The sequence below is a fragment of the Microtus pennsylvanicus genome, chromosome 8 (genome assembly GCF_037038515.1).
Source record: "Microtus pennsylvanicus isolate mMicPen1 chromosome 8, mMicPen1.hap1, whole genome shotgun sequence".
NCBI lineage: Eukaryota > Metazoa > Chordata > Mammalia > Rodentia > Cricetidae > Microtus > Microtus pennsylvanicus.
The window spans coordinates 15327144-15339930 of NC_134586.1; the positions used below are offsets into that span (position 1 = coordinate 15327144).

General features: G+C 44.9%; 1 protein-coding gene across 1 annotated transcript in view; it reads left to right on the forward strand.

Moving 5' to 3' along the window:
• The first annotated feature begins 3307 nt into the window (after window positions 1–3307).
• The window catches only part of Dusp16 (dual specificity phosphatase 16), a 79399-nt gene continuing 69919 nt past the window's right edge, over window positions 3308–12787 (forward strand). Inside the window, exon 1 of the mRNA XM_075982509.1 lies at window positions 3308–3452. The gene's annotated coding sequence lies outside the window, so the exon portion shown is untranslated. The remainder of the gene's footprint in view (window positions 3453–12787) is intronic.

A 12787-nucleotide genomic window follows, 5' to 3' on the forward strand; every position in this document is an offset into this window, starting at 1 on the left:
GGAGAAATGTACTCTTCAGTAAAGTAAATTTGCTCAATGGTTTTTCTTTACCCTGCTGGTCTAGTGTTTATCCTAACATTCAAGTGCTTCTATTACGTACCTCTGAATATCTTTTTTTTTTTTTACCTCTGAATATCTTTAACTTGACCTCATATCTAATTGCTAAAACCCAAGTCTCTTACTATGGGGAGGGTCTACTCCTTTGTCACCTGAACACGCATTATTCATTTCATTTCCAGTTCCACTTTCATGGAAGCCATGGTGGCTCATACCTATAATCCAGTGCTTAGGCAGCTGAGGCAGGAGGATGGCTTTAGTCTGAGATCAAACTGAGCTATACAGTGAGTTCCATATCAGCCCGGGCTACAGAGGGAGAACCTGTCTTAGAAGGCAATAAATAAATAAATAGTCTTCACTGAGTCTTGTTGTTGTTACAAACTAACCCTTAATTATTCTCTAAGGACCTGTGAACTGTTCCTGAGATGCCTCCCCCTAAAAAAGCCACAGCTGGACCTGGTGGTGTACCCTTCTAATCCTAACACTCTGGAGGCAGAGGCAGGTAGACCTCTTTTGAGTTCAGGGCCAGCCTGGTCGACAGAGTGAATTCTAGGAACATAGTGAGACCCTGTCTCTGCCCCACCCTCCCAGACACCCTTACATATCTCAACTCTTTTTTCAATTATTATTATTATGAATATGATTATTATTCTTTAAGACAGGGTACTAAAATGTTGACATGGCTAGCCTGGAAATCCATATGTAGACCAGGCTGGACTTGAACTCAGATCTGCTGGTCTCTTGTAGTCGAGTATGAGATTAAAGTCCTGCATCCCCACGCCAGGCTTTATTTTTATTTTTCAGAAATGACCTCATTATGTAGTCTAGGTTGCCTCCACTTTCTGACCTTCGAACTCTTTGTTTTAACCGCTATCATATTCCACTTAATCATTAATTCAGCCTTTACTTAGCTTTAATCCATGTCTTATCTCCTGGTTACGTCATATCCAGAGACGATGCCCCCAGCACGGCTCCCACAGCACCACACACAGGGAAAGCACTATAATTTAATTGCATGAGTGAAGCAAGAGGCAGTAACTTTGGCGAAGTGACAGTCACAGCAGAGTTATAGGAGCTTCGGCATGTACCATCCAGTTCTTCTGACTCTTTAACCAGGGGAGAGCCACACCCCGCGCCTCTGTTCCTTCTTTCCAATAAACCCCAACACCTCTGGCTACCGGGGCTGAGGATGCAGAACCTCTTCAACTACTCCAGACTCTAAACACTGGCTTTTAGGTGGTCAACGTGTCGGCTCAGTGAAGCTGCAGTACCACGTCCTGCCACCAGATGACAGAGCTGCCGGACACGCCCCCTCTCCTCAAGCCTGCCAGAGGTCAAAGGCACCCACCCCTTCCTCTAAACTGTGTGGACAGCTTCAAGTCTACTACTGCCCTCGCCTCCAAATGGGCTCCCTTTCTTCCCTTGGAAGATGAACTCCAAGTACCCAGAGGCACACTCCATAATGGTTACCTTAAGTGATTAATGATTGCCAGTCCTAACGGATGCACCTTTGTTGCAGGGTTTAAAAGCAGAAGAGTTCTAACAGAACGGTATAATCTTTCTAATCCACTTTAGACTGCTCCTTAGTTCTTTTGCCAATTAAAAAAAGCCCCCCTAGGCAGTGCCCACATCGATGTACCTCAACATACTGCCTTGAGAAGGGCTAGAGTCCCTGCTTCAGCAACCTCAAAAGGCATGTTTGGAGGGGTAAATTCTTCTTACTCACGGGGCCATCCACTCGAAGTGTGATTTTTCATCATTAATCTCATCTTCGTTATGTGATAGCCACGTGAGGCTTCCGTAGAAGCAGCAGCTTCGTGCGCAAATGCTAAAAGAACACGGGAATAAAGCTTCGATTGTCTGAGTCAGCGGCTGAGAGTCCTGGGTTGTCGCCACCTCGGGTCTCCAGTTTTCCGAAGTATGTAGTGTTTCAAAACAAAGCTACTTTGAAGAGGGGGGAAACCACGAGAGACTTGGGAGTGAAGCCAGCTAGGTCTCGCATCTCTGAGAGAAAGTGAACTCTGCTGTGACTTAAATAAAGATGATGGTGTACTACCGATGTAGGAAATAGTTTAGGTGTATGGGGGATTTGCCTGCACGCGTGTCCGTGCACCAAGTGCCCGCTCGGTGTCCATGGAGGCCAGTAGAGGGCATCGCATCCCCTGGAACTGGAGTCACAGCTGGTTGTGTGCTGCCACGTGGGCGCTAGGAACGAGAAGTCACCTTTCAAGTTTTTATTACATTTTATTAATTTGGGGGTAGGGTGGGCTGGGGTGGCATAAGTGTTCTGAGGTCACCCTTCAAAGGCGCTTCTGTCCACGCGTTGAGCCATCTCGAGGGCCAGCAGAAAAGATTTACTGTAAAAAGAGGCAGTCGTGTAGGGCCTTCCCTTTCAAGGACGAAGGCGTAGGCGAATGTCTGCCAACACGTGTGCGTGCAGTTTTCCTTAAAGTACCTGCGACTTCCCTCTCAAGAAAAGAGCCCTGGATTTTGGATTCCAGAACCTTCTTACCAAGCGACGGCCCCAGATTCGGATCACCGTGATTTAGTTGCACGAGCGTGGGGGGTTTAGGGAGCGACCCCCGCCCGCGCGGGCAGGCGGACTGCGGACCCGCGCTCGAAGGCCGCGAACCCGGAGCGAGGAGAAGCGCGCACGCGCGCGCGCAACAAGCAGCCGAACCGCGGGCGAGCGACCTGCGCGCGCCGCCGGGCTCTGCCTCGGAGCGGACGATCGGACGGTCGGTCGGTCGGGAACGTGACCCGCGCCCTCCGCCCGGAGCCTCCCGAGCGGCCGCCTCGCGGGGACGAGCGCTGAGGGGCGGGCGACGCGCGGCCCCGCCCGGCGCCCCCGCCCCCCGCCCTGCCCTCGCCTGTCTCCTCCTTTCCCCCCGGGCTCCGCTGAGTTCATTCACTGGGATTGGTTTCAAGTGACGCCATCTCTTTATTTTTAAACCAATGACCTCATCCGCGCTTGAAGTTTCCTGACCAGCGACTCTTTCTCTCTCCCCAACCCCCACCCTGCCCCCCCCGTCCCCTCCTGCGGGTATCACCGTTTGGGGGGCTTCCATCCCATTTTCCACCATTTATTCTCCCCCTCTCCGCTTTTTCCCGCGCGGACCCCCAACTTTACCTCCTCAACTCCTTCATCCCTGTCGACATTTTTTTCCCCCTTTCCCTTCTTCTCTCCTTTTCGGGGGGCGGTGGAAGAGAAAGTGAAGAAAAGTTGCAAACGCCCGGGCTCTCGCTAAGCTCTCCGCCCACCCCTCAGAGTGGAAGCCGCGGCGGCGAGGAGGACGCGCGAGCGAGTGAGCGAAAAGCGAGCGACGGCCGGGCGGGCGACGCGGTGACAACGCTCGCTACCCTCCGAGCGAGCCTGGAGCCTGGCGGCCCCTCAAGTAAGTGTGCGCGGCGGGCCGCGGGCTGGCGGGGAGACGCGTCCGCACCTCGTGCCGGCTGCTCCCTGCGGCCCGGAGCCCCGAGCCTTGGCGGCGGCGGCGACGAGGGGTGTGTAGGCCGCGCTGGGGGTCGGGCCGAGCCGCGCGCCGGGACGCACGGGCGCTCGGGGTCCCCCGCACCCCAGCCTGGGCGAGCCGGGTCGGGTCGAGCTGCCGGGCGCGGGGCACGGGCACCTGGGCGGGCGAAGCTGCTCACTTCCAGACTGTTACACAACACGCCTGCCAAGTGGGGCCCCGGCCTGACTGTTTCCATGATCCTAGATTCACCTTGGGTGGAGGCGACCAGGCCACCTGGGGAGTGACGGTGGCGCTTCCTCAAACTCCCCCACCCCCCATAAAAACCACCCCCCAAATCTCAAGTTTCATTCTGGGACTCCCGTCGTGCTGGGGGGAAACGGTGGTGCTGCGGTGACTACTTTATTTACAGTAGCTGTAAAATGTGAGTCAATAATAACAGTAATAATAAAAAAAGAAAACAAAAACGGGGAGACAACGGACGGTCTGTGGATCGTGTCGTTTCACGTAATTAAAATCACTCTGGGGGACGTGTATGCAAACTTTTTAAGAGCGGGTGCTGGCTTCGTTTCCTACAGAAAGCTGATAATAAACTCGGGGAAAGTACAAGGAGATCTTAAAATGAATGGCTACTGCCGAATTCGAAAGAACTTTCTTAAGGCGTCTGTTGCAAAGCTCCTTGGTGTTTTGAAGTCCTGGGTGTCTCAGATTGTTGGGAGAACGCACACCTCTAATCAGCCCGTGATTAGAGAGGAAAAACCTGTTGCATAATCGCATTTGCTGTGGGGTTGGCTGTGCCTTCCCCTGGAACCAAGAGGGAGTGAGTTGAGAGTTTTAAAACGTCGGAAGTTTTTATTTACCCAGTGCTCTGGCTGCCACTTTGCTTTAAAAGATTGTAAGTAAATACTGTGCTCTTAGAACGGAATCAAACCTATCAAACCTGTTTTGAAAATGATCAGGTATGTTTCTTGTGTGTGTGTGTGTGTGTGTGTGTGTGTGTGCGCGCGCGCGCGCGTGAGAGTGTATGCATGTGTGCGTTTGTAAGTGTAATTTGCCATCCATAAAAGACTTTCTAACCATTTGGGAAATAGACTGTCGGGAAAAAGTCTCCTGAGCCACCAGTTGACAACTGCTTCCTCAAAAGACCTACACCTTTTCATCTCCCTTGCGAAGAGACTTTTAAAGGTAAAATTTCAAGAGAAGGATTTTTAAAAGCCTAAACAGTTAAGCTAATTGCTTTTTAAATTACTTGACAATCACATATATTGCTGAGCACAGTTTGGGAGGCTGTAATTAAGATTTGTAGAATTCTGTATTTGGTGAAGGCCAGCAACGTGGAGAAGTAAATTGAAAACTGAAGTATTTGTGGCTTTGTGTGTTTTAGTCAAACTGTGATTAGGCACTGCAAAAGGGTTTTGTCTGTGTTTTAAGAATAATTTATTGTGTTTGAAGACGATTCGGGAAGTTGCTATTTCTTGTTAACATTTACCATCTCGTACCAATTCAGGCTGATTAACTGCAACTTGAATTAGTTTTTAGGTGCAGTAATTTGTGTTTGAGTTCCACGAGGAGAGAAAATTAGAAATAACTTTAGAGTTTTAGTAATTAGTGAATAAGTTGATGTTTAATAAGTATAAAGTGTTGTCAACGATATTTACAGTTTTTCTGTTTTGCCTTGTTTTAGTCTCTGGTATGTCAGCAACTCAAATGAAATACGTGACTTAAAAATGTGTTGATTTTTACTTCAGTGTTTCAGGTGGTAAATTAAAATAGACAGGGCCAGGAACAGAGGTGCACAGTCTCCCAGCTCCCCTACTCTGTTCAGTTTGGAAGCTCTTGTCCTTTGGTTAAGGTTGATGAATGTAATTGAGTACCTATAAAATTTAAATGTTAATATGAAATTAACCAGAGAACTCCCTGGTCTGCTTGGTCAAAGATTTATTTATAGTGATTGAGAAGGGGGCAAAAAGGAAGAGCCTGGTAACCTCTTCCCCACCCCCTTATTCCACATTAAAAATTTATTTCTGGAATGGAAAAGAGGAGGCTGAGGCCAGCAGGTTCAGAGCAGGTACGGAGTCAGGTGAGGCCCGAGATGTAAACCCACGTTACCCCCACCTTAAAAAAAAAAAAGTAGGTGGGCTTTGGCTAGAGTTAAGAGAAGGGCAGGAATGATGTTAGGGTTTTAAAATACGTTTTTTTTCTATACCTGCCTGAATTAGGAAATTGAATTTCATAGGATTTTCATTATATGGATTTTATGTATTGAAGAAGCCAGTTTATATAAATATTCATTGTTAAGCCTTTTCTATTTTCAACCAATCATAAAGCCCTGCCAAATACAACTTGTTATAATTTAGCAGTGTATTTTATCCTGGAGTCTCATGTGTTCCTGGAATTTCCAACAGACAGTTTTCTGTTGTGTCTCACCTGGATCGACTTCAGTGCCGTTTAAATGCTTTGAGTTCTCAGACAGAAGATACCATGACTTGAAGTAGATTAATATAGGGAAATCTCACCTGGATTAAAATCCCCCCAAAAGATAACCAAGGGTTATAGAAACGAGTTTTATGACATATTTAAACAGATTGAACATGGTAAAAGGGCGTCATAGGAAACACACTTGGTGCTTTGCTGGCTCTACAGCGGTAGCTGCATCAGATGTAGAAGTGAGACTGATATCTGCCATCATAAAAGAAAAATTTTACTAGTGTTGGCTTAAGCAAAATCATAACGTAAATCTTGCCCAAAGCGATATGTATTTCAAAGCCAGACGTCATTTCCCCCTGATGACTTGTGTAATCTGTCATTTTTATACTTTTCTTTCATTCACACAGATAGATGGTTGGCCTTGTGAAGGTAAAGAAGCAGGGTTACACTTTAAGAAGAGGGTCATTCTCTTACACAGACTGATGGAGATAGGAGGGTAGAAATTTAATCAAATGTATGACCGGAGAAAACAAGAGGGTTTCAAAAGAAGAATCTGCGGCAGATTACTGAAGACAGGCACACACAAAAATAAAAGCTTGCCAGGGTATGACCAGCATAGGAGGAAATGGGATGCATCTTGGCATGAGAGGAAAGAGGCATAAGTGGAAAAATACCCCTTGATACTTCAACAACAAGAAGATGTTACCTCCTTCCTGATTGGTATTAGTTAATTACGTAGGTCTCATGTTATCACAAAGTCAGGTTTTTTTTGTTACATTAAAAAAATACAATCTAGGGGTGAGGGAATAGATTATTATGATTACACAGCTCTATGAAAACAAAAAACTTAATTCCCAGAGATACATTTAAAGTAGAAGGACCCACTACAGTTTTATGGCCCATTTTGAACTGGGAGAGGTAAATCATAAAATGTTGACGTTATTAAGTGAATTTCCAAATAAACTTACATGCAAATTTATTAAAAGCATGCTATTTATTTTGTTTAGTCATTTAATTTTGAGGCAGCTTTGTAGCTATGGCTGGCCTGGAATTCACTGTTTAGATCTGGCTGACCTCACACTCAGAGACATCTGTCAGCCTCTGCCTCCAGAGTGCTGGGTTTAAAGGTGTGCACTGCTGTGTCCCTGGATAAGACACCCTATTTACATGGATACCCAGGTCTTTTCCCTTAAGGAGAGAAAGGTTATAAGAATGCTACGGTGCACTGTGCATGTGCGCACACACACACACACACACACACACACACACACACACACACACACACACGTGTTCATGCATGTAGAGGGAAAATGTTCTCAGACAGTTGGTAAAGACCACATTCACTGTGTAAGGAGAAAAGAGATTGGAAGGTTCAGAGATAATAGAATTTGACGCTGATGTTAACACGTGGCCATGTGTGTACTGTGTGCTCAGGAAGGGAATAGAGGGATTGAGGACTAACTGTTCATCATCTGCTTATTCAGCAAATTTATGACTGAATTCTGTGAACTGAAAATAAGGCTTTGCCCTTGTGAAACTTATGTCTGATAGAGGAAGACTGTAGGACAGCAGTAAGTCCTTCCAGGTGCCTGGCAATAAAACTAAGGAAGTCCCGAGTTACTCTTCAGTTAGTTTATTTATTCAGACTGATTCCCTGTGTTGATAACCTTGAACTTCTGATCTTTCCACCCCCACCTCCCAAGAGCTGGGATTACAGGCCTTCACCATCCATCCTCCCTGGGTGGTGCTAGGCTTCAAACAAGCTAGGCAAACACTCCACCAATTGAGGTGTATGTTTATCTCATCCACAGTTATTTTGAGTAATTTATTTTGATTATGATATTATAATGATTTTTTGAGAGGTTCTCGTATAGCTTAGGGTGGTCTAAAACTCAATATGAAACTGAGGATGGCCTTGAACTTGTGATCCTGCTGCCTGTACCTTTGAAGTACTGGGATTACACGTGTTGTCCCCATGGGTTTCCTTCCCCTCTCTTTTAAAAAAGATAATGTCAAAATGCTATAGCCCAGGCTAGCTTGAAGCTCAATATGTAACCCAGGCTGGTCTTGAAGCTAGCTTTGAACTCACGGCAATTCTCCCCCAGCCTCTGGAATACTGGGGTCATAGGCACAAGCCCACCACATCACTGCATTTTGCCTAAGCATTCTATAAGAAACATATTGCATCTCCTTTCCTACTTTTTTACAACTTTAAAATTTGGGTAAAGAATTGAAATTGAGATAAAGAATTGAAATAAAGATTATAACGTATCCCTCTCTTTTTAAAAGAAAGTTTATTTTTATGTGTATGTGTGTGCATTTGTGTGAATGTACGCTGTGTGTACAGGTGACTGAAGAGGCCAGAAGAGGGCCTTAGGTTCCCAGGAGCTGGAGTTCGGAGTTGGAGTTACATTAGGGGGGGCTGTAAGCTGTGAGCCATGGGTGCTGGGAACTGATCTCCAATCCCCTGCAAGAGCAGAACATACCCTTAATTATGGAACCATGTCTCTAGCTCTCTGTAAAGTGTTTCTACTGTGTATCTCTCTGAAGAAGAATATGTTTCAAAAGTTACTCTGTGTGTACTTAACCAGTGTTTCTCAATGTCATGTTCGGGCACATTATAGATAAGTGTTTGAAAGAAACTTTTATGGCAAGAAGGGGAAAATTTTTATTTTAGACAGGTTCTCATTGTGTCATTTTGGCCGGTCTGACCTGGAACTTGTTATGTAATCCAGGCTGTTCTCAAACATGCAGCCGTCCTCTGGCCCCTGCCTCTCTACTGCTGGGCTTATAAGCTGCCACACTAGGCAAGTGTTTTTTGATTTTTCTCTTGAATTACTTCAGTTAGAAAAGATTTGTGGATATAAATGCTGGGGATCTGTAGTTTGTGTGAGCAAAGTTAACCTGAGATAGCCTATTGGGTAAAGGCCTGGTGGTTCCAAATACATGTAAACCTGGCAACCTGAGTTAGATAGATCCCCAGAGCCCACGGAAAGGTGGAAGGAGGGAGCCCACTCCACAAAGTTGTCCCCTGATCTCCATGCACACCATGACATGCAAGCCTGAACTTTGTGCACGCGCGCGCACACACACACCAGTTAAAACAACTACCCTGACTTGCTGCCTTGAAAATATTTACCTAGTATCTCTGTATGATAGTGGTAGTTGATTGGTACAGTTTATAGGAAAAAGGTTCACCATATATGTTTGAAAAAGCAAGGTAATTAATTTTAAATAGCTCCACTTCCCCCTTTAACATTTATGAGGGATACATGTCGAGAGATACATGCTACTTGTCTACATTATTTATCTATTTTTGTAACAGGCTTTCTTTTGGGCCACCAACCAGCTCCCAATCATGGTACAGAGACTTAATATTAATTCTGAATGCTGGGCCTTATCTTATGCTTGCCCCACTAGCTCGTAACTGAATTTAACCTGTTTCTCATCCTCTACATTTTGCCTCAAGCTTTTTACCTTTCATTTTTTCTGTATGTACTACTTTTCTGCTTCTTCTGTGTCTGTTTGGCTGACGGCTACCTGGCTAGCCCTTGGCACCTCCCACTCTTCTCCCTATTTATTTCTCCTATTTATTCCCTCTGCTCACCAGCCCTACTTATCCCTCTGCTGCCTAGCTATTCTGTTCAGCTTCTTATTAGACCAATCAGGTGCCTTAGGCAGGCAAGGTGAAACAAATGTAACACATCTTTACTTGTTAAACAAATGCAGCACAGCTCTCCATAGAGTAATGTCCCACAGCATGTTTGTTCTGTAGCTTCAGTCCTGGGCATTGAGCCTGGGTCGTCTCGCATACCAGTGAAGCACTCTACCAACTGAGCAACATTGCAGGCCTTGTGTGTATTAGTCTTTTTAAATAGAGAACTCACAGCCCAGGATAGTACCTAGCACTGTAATCTTTATAAACACTTGCTGACTTCATTGAATTTTTGCTTTGTTGCTGACCTGACCTCCTCCTTTCTGAAATGGCGGGTGGTTGACTCTTGTCACCTTTCAATTGTCTCACCGAGCAGCCGAGTCCTCTAGTCTCTCCTCGGAATGTTCATGTGTATGTCACATGGTGACCTAGTTTACAGTGTGCGATTCTTGTTTTTGTGACTTGGTTGGTGGAAGAGCATGCTCAGGAAGATAGTTCATAGCTTTGTGAACTGTATATGATCTATGAAACATGGACACGGTATGGTTCCCTTTTCTGTCTTAGCTAGCTCTAGTTAAAAATGTTGATTCATTTAAAAAACAGCTGGTAAGACTGCTACACTGATACACAAATCAACCAAAATCAAAGACTTTATGAGACATTTAGAAAACTTGGTCCTAGAATTCTGTATGGTATCATTATGTTAAACTATGGTCAGTTAAAGATAAATCTAGAAGTATATACATGATTCTTGTTTTGAAAATTTCAGGATAGGCACAACTGCAAGTATGGATAAATGAAACAATTTAATATTGTTGAAGCTTGGTAATGTGTGCTTTGGATTTTATTCTTTTCCATCTATTTGCATGTATTGGAAATACACATAATAATGTGTTGAAGTATATATTACCAATTATCACTGCGGAGAATAAAATATAATAAAATTAAATGTTTTGGGCCTTACTTGAGAATCCCAGGTATGGACTGACCATTATCCATCATCTTGGCCAGTATTTAATAAAACTTGCTTCAAATTTGGCTCAAAACAAACAAAAAAAGATGTTTTAGCATTTGAAATAATTGGAAAATGGGGAAATTTTTATAGAAAGATAAGAGTGCTTAAAATTCGACTTTGGCATCTTGCAGGAATATCTTATAGTTTATAGTATTGCTTTGACATATTGTGATTTTTATTAGGAATTTTCTATTTTGTAGATGAGGAAACTAAGGCCTTGGAGACAGACACCGAGTACTCTAGTTAAATCATAAAGTAAGAAGTATTGCTAGAATTGGAGTAAATATTCTGATATTTTGTATATGTATAAATACAAAGATGATTTTTTTTCTGGAGTATTATAATTTGTTTTATTTGTTTGTTTTGTTTTACATCCCAATTTTAGCCTTCCCTCCCTCCTTTTTTCCACCCCTTCCTTCTGCCCCGCCCCCCTCAACCCACCCTTCCTCCGTATTTGCTCAGAAAGGGGTGGGTCTCCAGTGGGTTTCAGCACGGGCATGGCCTGTCAAGCTGCCCTACGACCAAGCATCTCCCACTGTGTTCAGGCTGGACAAGGCAATCCAGCATGAGGAATAGGTTCCCAAGAGCCAGTCAAAGCACAGGGGACAGACAGCCCTGTTCTCTTTGCTGGGAATCTCACATATTGACCAAGCTACACAACTGTCACATATATGCAAGGGACTTAGGTTGGTCCCATGCAGGCTCCCTGTTGTTGGTTCAGACTCTGTGAGTTCCTATGAGCTGGGGTAGTGGTTTCTGTGGGTTTTTCTGCAATATCCCTGATGCCCTCTGGCACCTACAATCCCTCCTCCCTCTCATTGGCAGTATTCCTCTAGTAGGGCCCAGTATTGGGCCATGGGTCTCTGAATCTGCCTCCATCAGTGACTGGGTGAAGGCTTTTCAGTGACAACTGTGATAGTCACCAATCCTATCACAGGGGATGGCCAGTTAAGGCTGTGCTTCCACTGCTGCCTGGAGTCTCAGCTGAGGCAGGCCATCCTTGTAAACTTGTAAACAAGGTTTTCCTTGCCTCAGACAACTTTGCAGAGCCCTCTTTCCAGTCACCTTGCTCAGCACTGCCCCCTCCAGGCTCCTCATTCCAATCCTTCATGTTCCCGTGCCCACCCTCCCTAGTCCAACCAGGGAATATTCTCTATTTCCCCTTCCCAGGGAGATCCATGCGTCCCCCATTGGGCCTGCCTTGTTACCTAGCCTCTCTGGGTCTGTGGATTGTAGTATGGTTATCCGATACTTTTCATTAATATCCCCTTACAAGTGACCATGTTTTTAAAAATCTCATCTTTGTCACGGAATATTAGTTTAACTATGTAAAGGTGTGTTACATTTGTTTATGCTGCATTTGTTTAATTATGTAAAGGTGTGTTGCTGTTTTACTTTGCCTGCCTAAGGTACCTGATTGGTCTAATAAAAGGCTGAATGGCCAGTGGCTAGGCAGTAGAGGGATAGGCAGTGCTGGTGGTTAGAAGGAATAAATAGGAGGAGAAATCTAGGCTGGAGGGGAGAACGAGAGGGAAATGCCAGGCAGCCACTAGCCAGCCAGACAGAGTAGAATGTACAGAGTGAAAGAGAGATCAAAAGCCCTGAGGCAAAATGTAGAGAAGCAGGTTGATTTAAGTTATAGTGGAACAAGCATGAGATAAGGCATTAATATAAGCCTTTATAACTGATAGTAAGTCTCTGTGTCATGGTTTAGGAGTTGGTTGGTTGCCCAAAAGAAAGCTTATTACAGATCTTTTTTGTTTTTTTTTTTCAAAACAGCATTTCTCTGCTTGGTTGTCCTGGAACTCGCTTTGTAGACTTGGCTGGCCTCAGACTCAACAGAGATTCTCCTGCCTCTGCTTCCTGAGTGCTGGGATCAAAGGCGTGCCCTACCACTGCCCAGCACAAAGACTGTTTTAAAGACAGGGGTCTGCTTTGTAGTGCAGGCTGGCCTCGAGCCTGTGATTGACTGCTGCTTGTTTCTCTTGTGTGCTGGGATTATAGGTGCATGTGCCTCCATGCCCAACTCAGTACTCTGTTGTTTTCTTTTTGGGGAGGGGCAGTATGGTGCTATAAACCAGTGTTTTTCAGACATATTAGTCTTAAGACACTTTTATACTCTTAAAAATTGAGTACTACTAGTATCTTTTGTGAACTATGATA